We start from the raw sequence: 19,379 nt of genomic DNA on the forward strand, positions 1-19,379 counted from the left end.
ATAATATATAGAACTTTCTATAAAGTATGTAAATGTATATGCATGCATATAAATTTAAATGCACATATATACAGTACAAATTAATATGCATATAAAGTGACATAATAGAAAATACAAAATATGCTATTCCTGCAGTGCATAGAACTTATTTTCTATATAGTATGTACATTTGTATGCATATTCATCTAAATTTAAATGCATCATTTGCAAATGCAGACATATGCATACAAATATATATGTATACAAATTTACGTAATATATAGAAACTAGTACTGTCAAATGATTAATCGCGATTAATCGCATCAAAAATAAAAGTTTTCGTTTACATAATATATGTATGTGTACTGTGTATATTTATTATGTACATATATATATAAATACACACAAATGCATGTATATAATGCATGCATTTCAGAAAAATGTTATGTTTATATATTAAATATATTTATTTATAATATAAATTAAATGAATATAAATATAGACATGTAAATACATGTAAATATTTTCAAAATATATACTGTATGTGTGTGTATTTATATATACATAATAAATATACACAGACATATATTATGCAAACAAAAACTTTTATTTTGTATGCGATTAATTGCGATTAATCGTTTGACAGCACTAATAGAAACTTCATAATAACATTGCATGCTTAATATTCCTGCAGTGTATAGTATGCATATTTGATATATTATCTAAATTTCCATGCATATACATATGTAGAAAATATTAAATAACATACTACGCTTAATATTCTTGCAGCATATAGTATGTAATTTCTATATAGTATGTACGTTTATATGCATAATAAATTTAAATACATAAAATATGTATATGCATATAGACAAATGCATACAATTTCATGCATATGCATATAAATTGACATAAAATAGAAATTAAAAATACATAACATACTATGCTAACACACAATGCATGCAATGTATAGTATAATGTAATATGCATATAGATACAGATATATGCATGCATACAAATTTATATGCATATGCAACCACCGAGTAATCGCACTGTGATGTATTTATATTTATCATGATCATTGATCATTTAGAGGCCTTGTGCTTTAGAGGGTTAAGTAAAGTCCATTGGTTTTATTTTTTAGATTTTCCCTCATTTGGTATCCCGCAGCTCGTCTCTCTCCAGCAAATGGCTGCGGGAATCACGCGAGACCTCCTGCGTTTTCCTGACTGATTTATAACTGACTAAAGCCTCGAAATAATCTTTTAAGGCTTCTCCACACAAAAGCATTGCTGGGCAACATCAAAACAACACCAATACGCTTGCAAGCACAACAGAGATTTCACACAAACCTGCTCTGTTTCACACAAACGCAGCGTCGCTGCTCGACGACAAGAACGTGTTTCTGATGCATGATTTGCTCAAAATGCACAAAATCACCCAAAACTTCTATTACTGTGACAATATGGAAAAGAACACATTAAAGTAAGATTTCACTGCAGAATACAGCAGGGTTGGGTTGGAAATACTGATTTCTCATTTTGAATCGATTCTCATTTGGTTGAACTGATATTGATTTCTTAAATCCAAAGAATCAATCTGTGCTGTTTTCAGTTGATATGTCAACAAAACATAATCAAACAGCACCTCCCATTCAATAAATCATAATAATCTTTGTGCTTTGATACGTTTGATATGAAACAAAGTCTCAGCTTTCAAATTCCTACAAGTTACAGCAGCAAATAAACATCAATGAACATCAGAACTGAAATGAATGAATGAATGAATGAATCAATGAATCAATGAATCAATGAATCAATCAATCAATCAATCAATCAATCAATCAATCAATCAATCAGTGTTTCAGCCACGGAAAGACATGAATAAAACTGCTTGAGATCAATACTGTCATGTAATGTTACATTTACCTCAGAAAAGATATTCAATGACCATAAACTCACTATTCAGCTAGAAAAAAAATACATTTTGATAAATATATGCACTATATTACATATTCATTATATTTATACTGAACCTGTTCTTCAGTATCTAATGAATGTTTGAAAGCAGGGAATGTTTAAAAAAAATTCTATAAATGTTAGGACAAAACATTCTTAACGCAATGTTCTTATAACGTTATTAATATTTTATATACGTTCTCATAACAGTGAGAGAAAACTTGTTTTTGTAACCTTTAAATAACATTATAATCATGCAAATTGTAACATTCTTAGAATATTAAAAATAAACATTCAAATAATGCCACATTTTGAGTAAAAACAAATAGAATGTTGTGAGAAACGTTTTTGTAACCTTTAAATATAGTTCTAATTATGACAAGAAAACTGGTCATTTTAATGTTCTCAGAATATTTAAAAGAATTGGGTAAAAATAAAGTTAGTAGAATGATGGTAGAAGGTTTTTGTAACCTTTAAATATTGTTATAATCATGACAAGAAAAATAGACATTTTGAGTTTTTAGAAACATTTCAAAACAATGTTCCCACAATGTTTTTATAACCTAAATTTGTTTCCTGGGAATAAAACTATCATGAAAACAAATGAAGGCATCCACTGTTTAAATGTTTATATTTCAATACAAACTGGAGTAGAAACATAATTATATCATAAAACTGCCTTATGTGCTATTTAAATATTTGTTTACAAATCATTTGAATCATGACAGGGTTTATTGTATAGTTTACAGCTGAAGTTGAATTGAAAAAGCTGACATGTACTGTACGTGACTGCCATTATATCCAAATGAATCGATGTCAAATCGAATTGAACTGAATTGAATCGCAAGCTTGTGAATCGAGATCGAATCAACCGCCTGTTAAACCGTCTTTAGGTGAAGACACAGACGGACATCATAATGGTTTGCAAGCAACACACTATGTACTCCACACTTGCTTTCTTGACCTTCTCTTCAGCTTGTTACTGACATTTTATTCGTTAGTTCAACACAATCAATTCACTGCAGCTCCATTAGCATTCATTCTGCGTCTCTGAGTCTCCTTGAGTTGCTCGACCTGAAAACGGCCCCAAACATGAGCCTTACTGTCATTACAGAAAGATGACAATATGGACGATCATCAGTCACACAAACAGAAGCACATGTACATTATATGTGACCCTGGAGCACAAAACCAGTCAAAAGGGTCAATTTTGAAACATCATTGAGAAATGCAAACAGTATTTTTATATATTTGTGCATTTTGTGATTTTTTGTTCACTTGACTGATGAACATTAGTAGACAGAAAATTCCCATGCAGTCCGTATAGATAGTATACACTACATGTATTGTATAGTAAACATACCATGTTATTATATATTTTTATATAGTATGTAAATTTACATGCAATTAAATTGTATGCCTACATCCAGGGTTATTATAGACTGAAACTAAAATTAAAACCATGAAAAGCAATTTTCATTACTTCAAATAAACATTAAATTAAATCATATATAGAAAAGGTTTTATTTTAGGTACACGCCAAAGCAACATTTAATTTTCATTCAGTTGAACTTGATGTACTACAATAACTAAAACTAAAACGAAAAATTACTAAAAACTATAAAGACGTATTTTAAAATTAAATAAATAATAGCTAAAATTAAAATGAAACTGAAAATATAAAATTAAAAACTAATCTAAAATATTAATAAACTATAATAATATCTCAATGATGCTAAAATAACACTGCATATATCTGCTATTTATATTTATTATATGTATTTATTTATCTATTATTTATATTATTTATTTATAAAATTTTGTAGTAAATATTTTAAAAGATTCATAGTAAATAAGTATCACTTATGCATTATTGGTAGATACAACAGCAACAAACAAAAAAAAGTCCTGGTTTATTTGATATCATGTAGCTTTTATATATATATTTTTTTATTTTTTTGTTTGTTCATTGTTATTCCAGTTTTAATCAAATAAATAAAATAATACAAATGAAATAAAACAAATAAACTGGTTTTTATATGTTCACAGTTTATTTTATTTTAAGAGACAAAATGTTTATGGCACTAGTTTTAGTAAACTATAATAACTCTGTTTCTGTCGACCACAAATTGAAACCTTTGCATGTTGAACGTGTCATACGACATAAAAAAGCTGCATTTTACAGCAGCATCAAACACAGCTCATATATTCAGAATTTCATAACTGTCTGTTTTATAATCTTCCACATATCGATATCATGACTACAACACAGAAAGTTCACTATCAGAGTCTCAATAAGAGTAGTTGGTAATTAAGTACGCAGCCCAAAGGCAGTCATTTGCCAGATAATATTTCTGGCTACTGGGAATTAAAAGTATAACCTAATTATCTGCACCTATTAACAGTGCTGAAGCCGAGGGAGCACAACCAGACACGGCACCCAAAAGCACTGCACTTTGATTTTAAGAGCTCATAAAACTGCTTCAAAACCAAAATCTACATATCAGAGAATAAATGAGTCAAAATTAATGTTTTTTTGTTGCATACTTTGGAATAATGCAATGACTGCATGACTATGTTGAATTTCTATCAATTCTTCAATTCTGAATTTTGCGCAGTCATGTGTAGAATCTCCCTGTGTGTTTTATTAAAGGCTCTGGAAGCGCTGCTGTGAAAAGTCGCTCCAGCTGGCACAGACATCACAGACCATCATCAGATCTCTTCCTCTCAGTTTTGTAAAAATAAACACATTATAACAGATAACAATCAGCAGGCATGACATCTGTGATAGATTACAGCTGCATTTTGATAGAAAATTCACAACCATAGATTCATATTCGTTTCTAAAACATGAAAAGGCAATGTTATCCACACACCCTTTAACTAGAAAAGGGTGCTTTGTCACTAATACACTTATTTTTCTGGATATCCGATGATAAACGGTCAGTTTAGTGCTTCTTGTGCCTCCATATATTACATAAATTAATCATTTCGAGATTTTCAGCTCACTTGACTGATAAATTAGACAAAAAATATCCCACATTCTGTATAGATAGTATACACTGCAGGTATAGTAAGCTGTTATGTATTTTCTATATAGTATGTAAAGTTATATGCAATTAAATTAAAGTATGCATGTATCTTTATGTGCATGCATTAAATATACTGTATATGCATCCAAAATTTCCCCCAGTCAGTTTTTTAAAAAGTTAAATATACATTATATTCATTGAAACTCTACAATAATATCTTGAAGATGCTCAAATAAAACTGCATATCTCTATATGCAGATACATTATATGTGTATATATATATATATATATATATATATGCAAAATTTCCCACAGTGTGTTTAAAAACTTTTGCAAGTAAAAGTTTCATATTAAATACTGTGCAAAGTAAGTATTATTTATGCATTATTGGTAGATATCAGTATCTGTACCTGCCACTGAAAAACCCACAACTATTATATATTATATATTTTATTATTAATTTAGAATTTGTTTTTATACATTGTTTTAATATTTTAATTTTAGTTAAAGTTTAAGTAATTTGTTGCACATTTGTGTTGTTTTTATTACTTTAAAAAAATATATGTACATATAATTTTCTCTCATTTTTATTTCAGTTTTAGTTATTTTAGTACATAAGGATAAACTAAATAAAAATTGTTGTTTTGGCAACTAGCTGAAATCAAATAAGTTTACTTGATTTTAAAGTTTAATAAAATGATATATCAATAAAATATATTAATATAATAATAAAATAGTAAGTTATTTTATGAATAAAATAAGCTTATTTTATTTTAACATTTATTTTCTTTTTAAAATATTTACTTTTTTCAGTTAAAGTTTATTTTACTTTAAGTAACACAATTTAAAAAAATGTTTTAGTTAATAACAACCCTGTTTTTGGTATATTTGTGTTATGTCACAAAAATACTTATTTTTCTGAATATTCAATGATAAATGCTGAGTTTAATGCTCGTACCATCATATATTACATGCATAAATCAAAGCCAGACTTAAATGCCACACTCAGACGTCTGAAAGGCCCACAATCTTATTGTAATATCCTAATAACATTTTCTGAGGCGTAATGACACGATGCAAACTGACTTTTGTCATTTCTGCAGACTGGAGGCTCAAAGCTCAATGCCTGTGGATTGTATTACGATAACTGATGTACGACTGGACTTTACCGATTATGACATGAACTCCCAGATCCTTCAGCTGTCTGACTGTCTCATAGCCCAGTCCTCTGGCGTCACAACCCAGCCGTTCTGTTTGTGCAAAACTGTGAAATAAAAAATAAATAAATGAGCAGTCATCGGTCTTTCAGATATGCAGCATCTAAAAACTAGATCAGTTTGTATAAACCCCTTCAGACAAATGACAGTACATTTCATTTTTGTTTTTTGAGAAAAATTAGGCTTAACCCTCATGTTGCAACAGGATTTCATTCTGTGAGCTCATGCAACTCTGTTTTTGAGCCAATATTAACCATAAATAATGCTTTTTCACTCAAAAACTGAGGTGCATGAGGTCAGATCAGTGATGCCGACGATCAATCGGCTTCAAAAACAAACACAAATCCTGTGCTAATTGAACTAAAACAAGTTGATAAAAAGATTGAATGCAATATTTGGAGATAATATAGCATAACAAGAGATTTACAAACAATTTTTCTGTAATTTTTAATAACCTCAGTTTTATTTTCATTAAGCCTTTACATCCTGTAAACTTGCTGCTAACACCTTCATAGAATCTGGGTTTGACTCTCATGTAGGGCTGTGCAACTAATGGAAAAATGATTTTGATTTCGGCCTCCAACGATTATGAAAATACAATAATCAAGATAAAACGATTATTGTACCCTATTACACTCCCTTTCTAGCGGTGCCATAATGCTCTGCTGTGGTATTGAGAATTGTGAAATGTAGATGTCACAGGAGCCTTATTTACAGAATATATATATATATATATATCACTATCTTTAAATAAATCACTCATATAAAGTTTTGGTCATATGGCCCACTCATAATCATGTTAAATAATAGTGATTACAATATTGACCAAAATAATTGTGATTATGATTTTTGCCATAATCGAGCAGCCCTCCTCTCATGGCTAAGTAAATCTGAGTATCATCAGCATAGCAGTGGAATGATACTTTGTATTTTCGAAAAATAGCCCCCAAAGGTAGCATATAGAGGGAAAACAGCAACGGTGCCAGAATCGACCCCTGTGGAACTCCCCAGGGAAGATGTAATCTTGAAGAATTACAATTCCCAACTCTCACTGAAAAAGATCTATCCATAAGATAAGATTCAAACCATTTCAGCACATTGCTTTTTAGGCCACCCCAATGTTCCAGGCGCTCAATTAAAATCCTGTGTTCCACCATGTCGAATGCCACACTAAGATCAAGCATTTAAATTTACATTTAGTCATTTAGCAGATGCTTTTATCCAAAGCAACTTACAAATGAGGACAATGGAAGCAATCAAAATCAACAAAAGAGCAATAATATGCAAGTACTATGACAAGTCTCAGTTAGCCAAACGCAGTACATGTAGCAAGGTTTTTTTTATTTTTTTAATTATATAATAAATTAAAAGAAAATAGACAGAATAGAAAAAGAATAGAGCAAGCTAGTGTTAGAGGCCTTTTTTGCTTTTTGTTAATTGTATAATAAATAAAAAGAAAACAAATAGAATACAAAAAGAATAAAAAGAATAGAATTAAAAACAAATGCCCTGACTAAACCAATTGTTAATTAAATTCAGCACAATAGTCCCAACACTATCAAAGATTTAGGCAAGGATTGTTTCTGATTGGCTAAAGAGGGGCAGGTCAGCGTCTAGTGCTGTCATGGAGACACGTGCGATATCTGAAGTTAAGACACCGAATTCACAATATGTTGGGTAATCGCAACATTTTATGCAACAAAATTCACGTTTCTCTGGGATCCTGGAGCTCGTCAGACTTCTGTGTGTTTTCCTTTATGAGACCCTTGCGAGGCCGAACTGAGTTTTGCGTTGATATGTCTGATAAAGCACACACTGAGCATAGATTTTGGAGCTTACAGCATTTTTATTCATGTTTGAGTTGACCAAAAAAATAAAAAAGGGACAGTTCCCCAAAAAATGAAATTTCATCATCATTTATACACCCTCATGTTGTTCCAGACCTGTATAAATTTCTTTCTTGTGCTGAACACAAAAGACACTGTTTTGAAGAATGTTGGTAACCAAACAGTTGCTGGTAGCCATTGACTTCTATAGTGTTTTTTCTATATGAATGTCAATGGCTACCAGCAACCTGAGGGTGAGTAAATGATTCATTTTTGGGTGAACTATCACATCGTATAACCAAGAGAAATGTTTCTTAAACAGACATTTTTTAATGTTCAGGGAACTTTCAGAAATAATGTTTTAACTTATAACTAATAGGAATGTCAACAAAACGTTATTTCTGAATGTTCTCAGAACTTTAAAATTGTATTTATTTTTTTAAGTTATTTATTTATTTATTTATGTCAAAGTTAAAGACAACATTAAGAGGTATGTTCCATTTTTATTTAATTTATTATACTGAGTTATGGGCAATGATTAATCATGATTAATCGCATCCAAAATAAAGGTTTTGTGTACATAATATATGTGTGTGTACTGTGCATATTTATTATGTATATATAAATAGACACACATGCATGTATATATTTAAGATATATTAAATATATTTATATATAATATAAATTATATGAATATAAATATATACATGTAAAGACATGCAAATATTTTCAAAATATATACTATATGTGCATGTATTTATATATACATAATAAATATACACAGTACACACACATATATTATAAAAAACGTTTATTTTGGATGCGATTAATTGCGATTAATCATTGCCCAGCACTAATTATATTGAAGTATTATTTTATTTTGAATGTTCTCTAAACCCTAGGTCCAATTACAGTGTTTCAAAGAAAAGTTCCACGAATGATGTATAAATGTTTTTGTGCTAACATTTTAGAATGTTATTAAAGATTAGATAACTTTGAATGAACATTCTATTAATGTAACAGGAGAATGTTTGTTCATAACTTCAGGAGAACCTTGCCAGAACATTCTGAGAACATTCCAGCTAATGACATCTAGACCTGATGCTAATGATTGACAGATCAGGCTGATTAATCAAATAATATTTGACCATTTCAAGATTATTAGCAGTGGCTGATAACTGTAGGTTCACTTCTGTTAAATGTTCTTGAACGCCTGTATCTTCTGCCGCCGTGGATGTAAAATGCTGTATTAATCTACTCTGATGTTTTTCCTGCGCAGCTACTGAATCTCCAGTGCCAGCTGTTCCACGACAAAGGCCTGCCGTCTCAGAAACGCGGGATGACTGTGTTTATCCTCAGTGTCAGAACGTGCAAGATGTGTGCTGACAAGTTAGCAGAGAGAGCAGCAACACTTCCACTGCACGCCGTTCATTAGCAGCCTGTGTTAAAGCGTTAAACTGCATCCTCAGGAGTAACACTGAATGCACACCTCATCCAATCAGAATTTAGAGTCAGAAATATCAGTTTCAGAACGACTTTGCCATATATTTGCCTCTTTGCTCCTGTCATGATCGCATGTTTTCAGCTCATTTCCCCAGCTCAAAGGAAATGTTTTATACAGGTTATGTGAATGTTAAAGGGATCATCGGATGCACAATTCACTTTTACATGTTGTTTGAACATAAATGTGTGTTGGCAGTGTGTGCACACATCCGCCCTATAATGATAAAAATCCACAACCGAGTTTTTTTTTTTTTTTTTTTTAAATCCCTGTAAATAATAACTCTTTCTCAGATCAAGTCTTTCTCAGGTGTTTTATCTCAGCTCCGCCCTGAGTGAGCCGTCATCATTTTTTCGAAGCCGGAGCAGGGGAAGACAAGAATGACTCCTAAGTGATTGAGGTGTTTTGTTGTTGGATGTAATAATGAACATAGTAGTCGTCATTTACTCCTGACATCTGAGCCGCTGAAGACACAGAGGATTACTTTTGTGTTTAAAGGGAATGCACCCCTGATCTACCTAAATCTCATGAGAACGACTCATCACCCCATGGAAGATAGGGGCGGGGTCAGAACAGAGCTGATTTTGACAGGGTTAAAAGGGTGTTGTTTTACACTACCATTGAGAAATTTTAACAAAAGTATGTAATAGACTTTTCATTAAAACCCTAAACAATCATATCAACTTGTGGAAAATGGGCATCCGATGACCCTTTTAACACAAAAGAATTCTGAAATGAATGTTTATGGAACATTCTAATAACGTTATTAATATTTGATATACATTCTCGTAATGTTAAGAGGAAATGTTCTTAGATCAGTGTTCTCAGAACATGTATATGATGTTATTCATGCATTCATCAGGGATAATGTCACGTTCTCATTACATTTTCAAAATGATAGAATGTTCCACAACGTTCACATAACCAGAAATCATTCTTAATCCTTTAAAAAAAGTATGTTAAAAAAAAAAAAACATTCAGTAATAATGTTTTCATAATGATACAATGGAACGTTCCTCTAATGTTTGCATAACCAGAAAACAAAAACAAAACGTTCTTGGGTGTTTTAACCAAAAATGGGTGTTTTAAATGTTTAGACAACATTTAAATGTAACATTCTTGTTACATTTTAAAAATAATTAAATGGAATGTTCTTCTGGAATGTTTTGAACATTTAAAAAACATTCAGAAATATGTTTTTGCAATCCATTTTCATGTTCATGTGTGGGTTCTTTTGGCACAACAGGAAACGCTGATTGAAATTCACAGGCAGTGTTGGGTCAGCTTAAGCCAGACTGGAGCAGGGGAAACTACAGTATCTGCTGCCTTCATCAGCTGCTTAAATACAGCGCCGCCCTTCAGCGTTCTACAGCAGATCTTGCCGTCATGTGATGGATGAGGGAGTAAAATTCCTCCATGCCACCGACTAAAAGTCAAACCTATTTCAGTCTGAATTGCCCTGTTTAAATCAGTGTTATGATGTACTACTATTAATATTTTTAATTTGTGATTATATATATATATATATATATATATATATATATATATATACATACATACATTTTAGTTCATGTTTTAGCAATTTGGTTGTGAGTTTTTCATTGTGTAAATAAATATATCTACAGTTTTTATTCAGTCATTTCAGTTGTAGTTTTAGTTATTTTAGTACATAAATGAAAACAAGAAATGGCAACTACTGTAGCTGAAAAAGTAGGTTTAAATATCTGTAAATTGTTCAGTTAATGATCATTTTGTTTCAAGTGAATTTTTATGGTTTCGGTTTTTGTTAGCAATTAACTGTTAAACCTCTGAAGTTTATCCTCTGAATTGAGTTGAATTGAATTGAGAAGAGAATATCAGAATAACATTTTTGTGAGATGCAATGTTTTTCTTTTAGTGTAAGAATTGAGATACTATTACAGTTTTATTAATATTTTGAATTATATGTTGAATTATGATTTGTAAGTAATTTTATTGTGTGTTTTTGTCATTTCATTATTATTATTATTATTATGTTTTATATGTCTTTATAGTTTTAGTCACTGTTATTTCAGTTTTACTTATTTTAGTAATCAAGTTAAACTAAATTTTTATTTATTTTTGTATTCTATTTCATTTCAGTTTACGTGCATTTCAAGTAATGTTAATGTTTTTGATGGTTTTAGTATTTGTTAACTATTAAACCTGGGATTAACATCAATTACAGGTGGTTAACCATTTACATCTGGCATTAATTCATGTCTCAAAAGTGTGTAATTTAAGACATTTCAGGACCAAGTATAGAAAATAATTTAATTGAATGCCACAAGTTTATGAATTTAAGATGTTTATGCCTTAATTTGTAAAAGGGGGAATTAAGAGTTTTTAAAACCTGCGGAAACCCTGAATGTGAGTTGCTCCATCATCCCAATATAACTGTTACCTGGACACTTTTCCTCTCTCTCAACAGAAGCTTAGTAAAAGAAAAATCTCATGTGTGCAATGCAAGCGCATGGAACCAAACAGAGCAATTCTAATCCAATTCAAATCTGGATTACATCCCTTTCTTTAAACAGCCAGTTAAAAATGTAACTTTACATAACAGTTGACTCATATCATCTATTTATAACCCCGCATCCATGTCTGACTTTATTATATCTCCGTGTCACGCAGCAGCTTGGGTGGAAGCAATCCGACTGACAGCTAAAAGTGAGCGTTTGGCGGTTTCGCAGGAGAAACACGGACGGCTTCAGATTCCTCCCGAGAGAACCCTTCCTGGCCCACTTTCTATGATTGCCACTCGATTACGTTTCCAGGAGTTCCTTATCTGCCATCCATCCCACCAAACACAACCTCACTGACGCCGATCCAGTGAGAAACAGCTTTCATCCTGCAGCCAGAATGTATGAAATATAAATAGGCTATTGTAGTTGAATCTTTGTTTACTTAAGCAGTAGCAGCCCATTGCTCATTAGGCCTACTCATTGCTCGAAATACTGTACACTAAAGGACATCATTATTAATTGTAATGTTACAGTAGTAATTTAGCAGACATATAATCATATTGTTTTATAATAGGGCAGACAACACAACCCTTATGAAAATTAACCAAATTTTACTATAAATGGTGTCATTTAGCGTAAGCCCTTCATTGTTAAAGGTGTTTTATAACTCTTTTATTGAAGTGTATTGACCTTTTGTATTATCTGCTGGTTCGGGAATGTTACGGTGGAACAGAAAAATGTTAAGTACTGCGAGTAAATTACATGGTATGCCTGTGGTGGGTTTACATCAAATTTTTCAGACTAGATGTCTAGGTAAAGCTATGAAAATTATAACAGGTCTCATTCAGCTTCAATTTAGAAAGTAGTTTTGTTAAATCTGGAGTATTAAAGTTGTGTGAGAGACAGAGATATCAGGGCAAAATAAAGAGACTGAAAAGTCAAATGAAAGTGAAGGTGCAGTTCACTAGAGAAATTTTAATTATTTTGCATGCCCCTAGCCTAAGGATTTAAACCTTTTTTATGTGATGGCCATACAAAAAATAAATAAATAAAAATAAATAAATAAATAAAAAATAGGGTTGTTTCAGAATTTGTTGTGGGTTTATGGCCTGGATGAGTGTGAGATTTCCAAACACTATCTCGCAACCAGTTCGTATGCAAGACTGTGAACTTAACCGCTTTGACTCAAAAAATATTTCAATGAAACGAATGTACAATATTTTAGTTTGATATTGTTTTTTATTTCATATTTTGTATTTTTTAGGAGATGTTATTGTACTAAATTATATTTATGTAATCCATTTATTATGGGTTAACCACAGCACAGACCTGAAAATTAAATGTTAAACTTAAACTTAAATTTGGTCTCTTTTTAAAGAAAACATTTGGCAGATTACTGCTGAAGTGAAAAAAGTGAAACAAAAAAAAAGTTATAGAAGTTTAAGTTTAATATTATGAAAAATGCACAAATATATATATATATATATTTAAAACTTTTTTTTATTTTTTATAAAATATACATTTTCCAAAATATGCTTTACTCTAAAACTGTATGAAAATCAAAGCCATTAATCTAAACAAGCTGTGTTCCAAATTTGAAGTTGATAACACAAAAAGATAGGATTTTGTTTGGTCGCAGTACCAAATGCTTCCACTAGGAATTCACTTCCCATTCATTTCCAAAGCGTCATTTTTGACCGCGAACAATGCAAGTGTCATAACCTTTACCAAGCTTCCTACCATTCTGATGAAGTAAAAAATTATAAAAAAATAAAAATAAAAATCTAAACAAAAATGTTTTCAGTCGAAAATGATCGAATATCACCAGACGGTTAATTAGGGAAAGAACTACAATCCAATAAAGCTTTGTGAATGACATTAACCAAATTAAAAATTATGGAGAAATATAAAACTATTAATTTAAAGTCGCTGGTTTTAATCTACAGAAACTGTAAGTATTTTGAGACTCAATTGACTGTTTGCAAAGACCCGCCCTCCTTAGTTACTGTTGCTATGCCCGACAAACAATGCCGCTCTCACACTACACACATGTTCTCACGCAGTGAAAAACACATCGCAGAGCAAAGAGGAAACTGACAACACACCGACAGACAAGACAGAGCAGGTTACTTCTGATGTGAAACAAGGTCTCCGGACTCTCAGCTTTTAAATCGAGTCATTTTTAAAGAAATTTAAACAATAAATAGGCTACCGTTTTGTGGCTCTTTAATGTGTCGTGACACGGTGACAGATCGCTGTATTGCCTCAGTTCAAACACGTGAACCTATCGTCTTTTCATATTTACATAAAGCACAAAATGAACATGAATAAACTTCAGAAAGTGTTTTATTTCAACAGCGGAACACACCATTTCTCTAGTGTAAGTCCACCGAAGTTCATCTACTCTCTGATTTGTGGTTAAAGGCTGGAAGGGATACAGCTGCAGCTGGGCATGCGCATTTACATATTCTCCGAGCCAACAATATAATGTGAATCCTATGAAAATGATTTTAAAAAACACACGGCGCTATAGTTTGATCACTTCACAGTGTCGCAGTGACCGTCTTTTTGCAGTAAAGGACCCGTCATAGTTTAATGAGTGAAGATGGCATGAAGCGACGCGGTTAACCTGCATTGAGAACAGATGAGCGCACATGTGCATAAACCGCTCTCGATCGGGGCCAAGTTCACTGGATTTTGTCCACAGAATGATAAGAGCACACGTTTTAACATGTTATTTTATTATTTAACACTCAGTATTTTAACTTAAGCGCTGCAAGCCATGCATACAGCGGCGGACAAGACAGATTTTCTGGTATGCAAACAAGAATCCCTTAGTTTATTGCACATTTTTATATTTAGTTATACTGAAATAGTTTCAATTCAGTCGATCTTTTTTACCCTGTTTTAACATGGATTTCTATGGAGACCGGCCGTAGCTGTCGGGCAAGATGGCGGATAGCAGCAGCGGCACATAATATCCGTGTTCTGATTGGTCAGATCGCCTGTCAATCAAGTTCCCTGCGAATGGTCAACTGTGTCATTTGTGGTGCTTTATGTGAGTGGGCGGAGCTAAAGATCTTTTCTGGAACACTTTTTGCTGCAATTCTGATTGGTGGAATTTTCTGTACAGCATCTGCATTTCTGTAAATTCTGCTATTAAACAATTATTTTACAAATAAGTTGAATTAATGCAAACGGATGGGTTCAACAAAAGTGCATACAATCAATTAACAACCCCAGAGCTCACAACACGCCTGTCTTTAAAGGTTTATCAGTTATTGTTAAAAGTCAGTTTGGAGTAAATTGGAGTTTTTCTATTCAAATGCACTCTTTTTTAACTAGTTTTTTTTGGATTAATTACTCAAGGCTTTTAGATAGAAAATAAAAGTTCTGTCACCATTTACTCACCCTTATGTCATTCCAAACCTGTAGGCATTTTACATAAAACAAAGAGGGGTTTTTTGACAATGTTTGAACTTTGTGTCATACACTCTTAAAACTAAAGTTATTGGCATTGATGGTTCCATGAAGAACCTGGAGATTCTTTAGAGTGCAAAAAAAAAAAAAAAAGGTTATTAAAACGTTATTTACAGTAAGAAAAAAAAATCTTACTTTAAGAACTGTTCACTGAAAAGTTCTCTGGGGAACCAAAAATGGTTCTTCTATGACACCCCTTTAGGAACCTTTATTATTAAGAGTGACAGTAAATATTGATATTTTCTGTTGGGCTCCACAACAATAATACCATAAATGTAGTCACAATAGCTTTGTGTAAGAAAAAAAAAAAAACAACAACTGAAATTTAAGCCGTCGTGTTCCTCACATACTGTAAAGCTAGATATATGACACCACGGGAAATAAATGTGCACAAGTTACATGGACTACTTCTATGATGCTTTTCATTTCTAGACTAAATTATGATTTGTGACTTTACATTTACAGTATCTGAATGCTATATATACAGTATATATATATATATATATATATATATATATATAATTGTGTAGTTTTTAGGGTTAGAGACTCAAGTATGTCATTCATATATTTAAAATATAATAAAACATATTGCAGTTAAAATCACTTGCATATTATCCATCATTCAAACATGTGAAACTATTGCCAAGGCTTTCAGAATCCACTGAACTGAGATGAGATGCAGAATGACATTTCTGTGGAAGCAAAAAACAAAAAACAAAAAAAACAAAAAACAAACAAACAAAAAATAAATATTTAGTGAATTTTAATCTTGCAATTCTGAGTTTAGTAATTCTGATTTTTTTCTTGTAATCCTGGGTTTATATCTAACAATTTTGCTTTTCTTCTCAGAATTGTGCGATATAAACTGAGAATTGCAAGAAATAACTCAGAATTGCAAGATACACTTTTGCAACTATAAGAAAAAAAAGGCAGAATTACAAGATGTTAAACCAGAACCTTTTTACTTGCAATTCTGTCTTTTTCTCATAATTGTGGGATCAAAAGTCTCAATTACCTTTTTTTTTTATCCCGTGGTGGGAAATAGGCTTTCGTACATTTTAGTGATGCACAACCACAGCAATGTTTCCTTTACAACACTTGTGCTTTGATGCACAGATACAGATTTAAGAGGTTTTCATGTATAGTTTTACAAAGCATTGCCATCAATGCGTAGCTTCTGTAAGGGACTGAAAGAAGGAACCACGATCAAGTGAATTCCCCAACATGCCCATCAAAACCTGTTGAGTGACAGACAGACGGCAGGCAGTCGAGCAGCAGTGGACTAACAGGAGCGTTTGATATGATTTGTCTGGGGACGTTCCTTCTGTCTTGCAGTGTGACACTTAATTCTCTGTCTGTTGCCGTTCCAACCCACTCCAAGAACAACCATGATATTAACCATCACAGCCGAGATCCATTCTGCCTTTTGCATGTTTCGTTCTCAATTAATAGGCTACACCAATCAGCACATCTCACTCAAAAGACTTTGACATCTGCATGAATAGATAAATGTCTATTCGACTGGTGTAAATGCATAAGTGGCTGATGATTAAAGCGTATGAAATGCCACGAACCCTGCTGAGATGAGTTCAACAGTGCTTCTCAAACACACTGCAGTGGCAATTTGCATCTGCCCTTGGGTTCTCCTTCACAACCCATAACGGCTATTTTAACCAATAATGCGAGCATGTAGAGCGTGAAATATGCACGGTTCACTTCGAGTTTAGAGTTTTCGCCTCAACTCATGTTCATTAACCGAGAGATTAAAGGTATTAAATTAAGACAGCAAGGGTAATATTAAAGAAGCGTGTTGTTTAGGATCTCTGTAGGGAAGCAGAAAACCATTACCCTCGACACGCTGTCTGTCTCCTCAAGTCCCAGAGCTGCAATAATGAAATGCTTTTAACAAGTTCAAAGAGCACAGACTGCAATAAACTACTGCAAAGCTGCGGTCAGTCTCAGCGTCCCTCAGCTGAACGCTCACTCGCCACACAAGTGCATGATAACAGACTACCGAAAAACAAACATTTGCTGAAAATTAGTATAAAGTATCAAAATCTTCTTTACAGATGCATCTTGCAACCTGCGACAACAGTTTGTTTATTTCTCATAACCTTCGTGCATTGTTGGAGTCCGACTTTAGTTTAACTAGTAGGCTACTTTTCGACAATTGAATCTGCGTTGATTAAAATTTGGGCTATTCCTTCAAATTTTGCATCTATTAAGCGCAGAACGTTGGCGCACGCTCCGTGTTTATTATTTTGGTAACCAATTCATCCCGGCGTTCTATTCTTTTTAGATGTATTTTAGTAACCATAAACTAACGTTCCCGGAACGTGCATGGAACCAAAATTGAACGAACAGCTAACGCATCTATTCAAATGTTCTTTTTCGTAAAAAAAAAAACGTTCAAGTGCATGCCGTTTCGTTCGTAATGAACAAGATGATGACGGTTTGATGAGCCGTGGAGTCATTGCAGAGTGACACATCTATCACTTCGCGTGCAATAGCGCGCTATAATGGAAAACGAACGAATGCATAACTCACAAATAATGGTTTCTGACCACTGTTGTGTGGCGATTTCATAAAGATAACGTGTGAATGAAGGGCATGCGGACGCGCTTACCGGGGTCACCCTGACTTCTCCGCGGATCCGCAGCTTCGGTCTCCAAAATCAAATGCCGTGATCACAGTCCACGTCTCTGCATATATACCACAGTATCACATAGAGGATGAGCAAAATGGCAAAAATAAACAGAGCTACAAGGATAGCCTTAGTCACTGGTGAGATGAGAGACTGCATTTCAGCAATTCGCAACAGTCCGCTGAGGCGCATGGATGCTCGGCTCGCTCCTCACCATCAGACCAGACCTTTGGCTTTTGACGCTAGAGTCTCTCGCGTTGACATCTCCAGCGTTTCATTCACACGCGTTCCCGGTGAAGGCGCATCATGAGCGATCATCTGGAGAAAGCCGGCCGGTGTTGATCATGTTCGGACTGGAGAGCAGACGCAGCGGCTCTGGGTCTGCTGTGGAACAGGTTGATTCGCCTTTTTCAACTTCATCAGATGGAATTGTCCAATGAAGCCCCGTGTTTAGGGGGGAGACCACAGAGATTGACCCTCAGTGATGGAATTGAACAAATAAAAGAACACATGAAGAACGTTATGAATGCTCACATTTGTTTCATTTATGACATAAATAAATTATTCTTTTTAATTATCTGAGATAAGCCTACTACTGTGGCCATTACAGCTATACTTTCAAGGGTTAAAACTTTTAGTTCATTTCGGAGGATCCAGTTAGCTAATATCAACGTTAGACTTTTTTCTTTAACAAAACACTGACTTTTTGAGATATGTTTATGATGTAAATATTTTCTGATCTATAAATGTAAAATATCGGCACTGTTTGGTTAACTTTCCATCCGATTATGACACTTTCATAAAGCGCTCAAGTCGTATACTGTTGCTATGGTTACCGATATCAATTCCCTTGTTTAAGGCCAGGTAAAATTATGAGTCCTGACTAACTTGTACTGACATTTTTGAGGTATGTTTCTGATAAATAACACTATAAAGTGACAAATAATGGCACTGTTTTGGTTTTAGCCGATAAATCGCTCAAGTCGCTTACTGTTGCCATGGTGATCTCCTCAAGAGATGCAATACCTGTTCGCAAGCCTGTATTTAAGGCCAGGTGTAAATACGTGCCCTGACTAACTTCAGATATATGTTTATGACTAAAAACACTATAAAGGTCAAATATTGACACTGTTTTGTCAAAGTTCCATCCGATGAAGTTTTCGTAAAAAATCGCTCAACTCGTGTACTGTTGCTATGGCTACCTGCTTACAAGATCGCAAATGCTTCGCAAGCATTTGTTTAATACCAGGTCAATACAT

General features: G+C 33.1%; 1 long non-coding RNA gene across 1 annotated transcript in view; it reads right to left on the bottom strand.

Annotated features, from left to right (window-relative positions):
• Positions 1-19,372, bottom strand: part of LOC131546778 (uncharacterized) — a 41,467-nt gene extending 22,095 nt beyond the window's left edge. Inside the window, exons 1-2 of the long non-coding RNA XR_009272778.1 lie at positions 18,103-19,372; positions 6,139-6,233 (exon numbers count right to left, since the gene is read on the bottom strand). This is a non-coding gene — a long non-coding RNA (uncharacterized LOC131546778). The remainder of the gene's footprint in view (positions 1-6,138; positions 6,234-18,102) is intronic.
• Between the last annotated feature and the right edge of the window lie 7 nt (positions 19,373-19,379).

The sequence above is a fragment of the Onychostoma macrolepis genome, chromosome 09 (assembly GCF_012432095.1).
Source record: "Onychostoma macrolepis isolate SWU-2019 chromosome 09, ASM1243209v1, whole genome shotgun sequence".
Taxonomy (NCBI): Eukaryota; Metazoa; Chordata; class Actinopteri; order Cypriniformes; family Cyprinidae; genus Onychostoma; species Onychostoma macrolepis.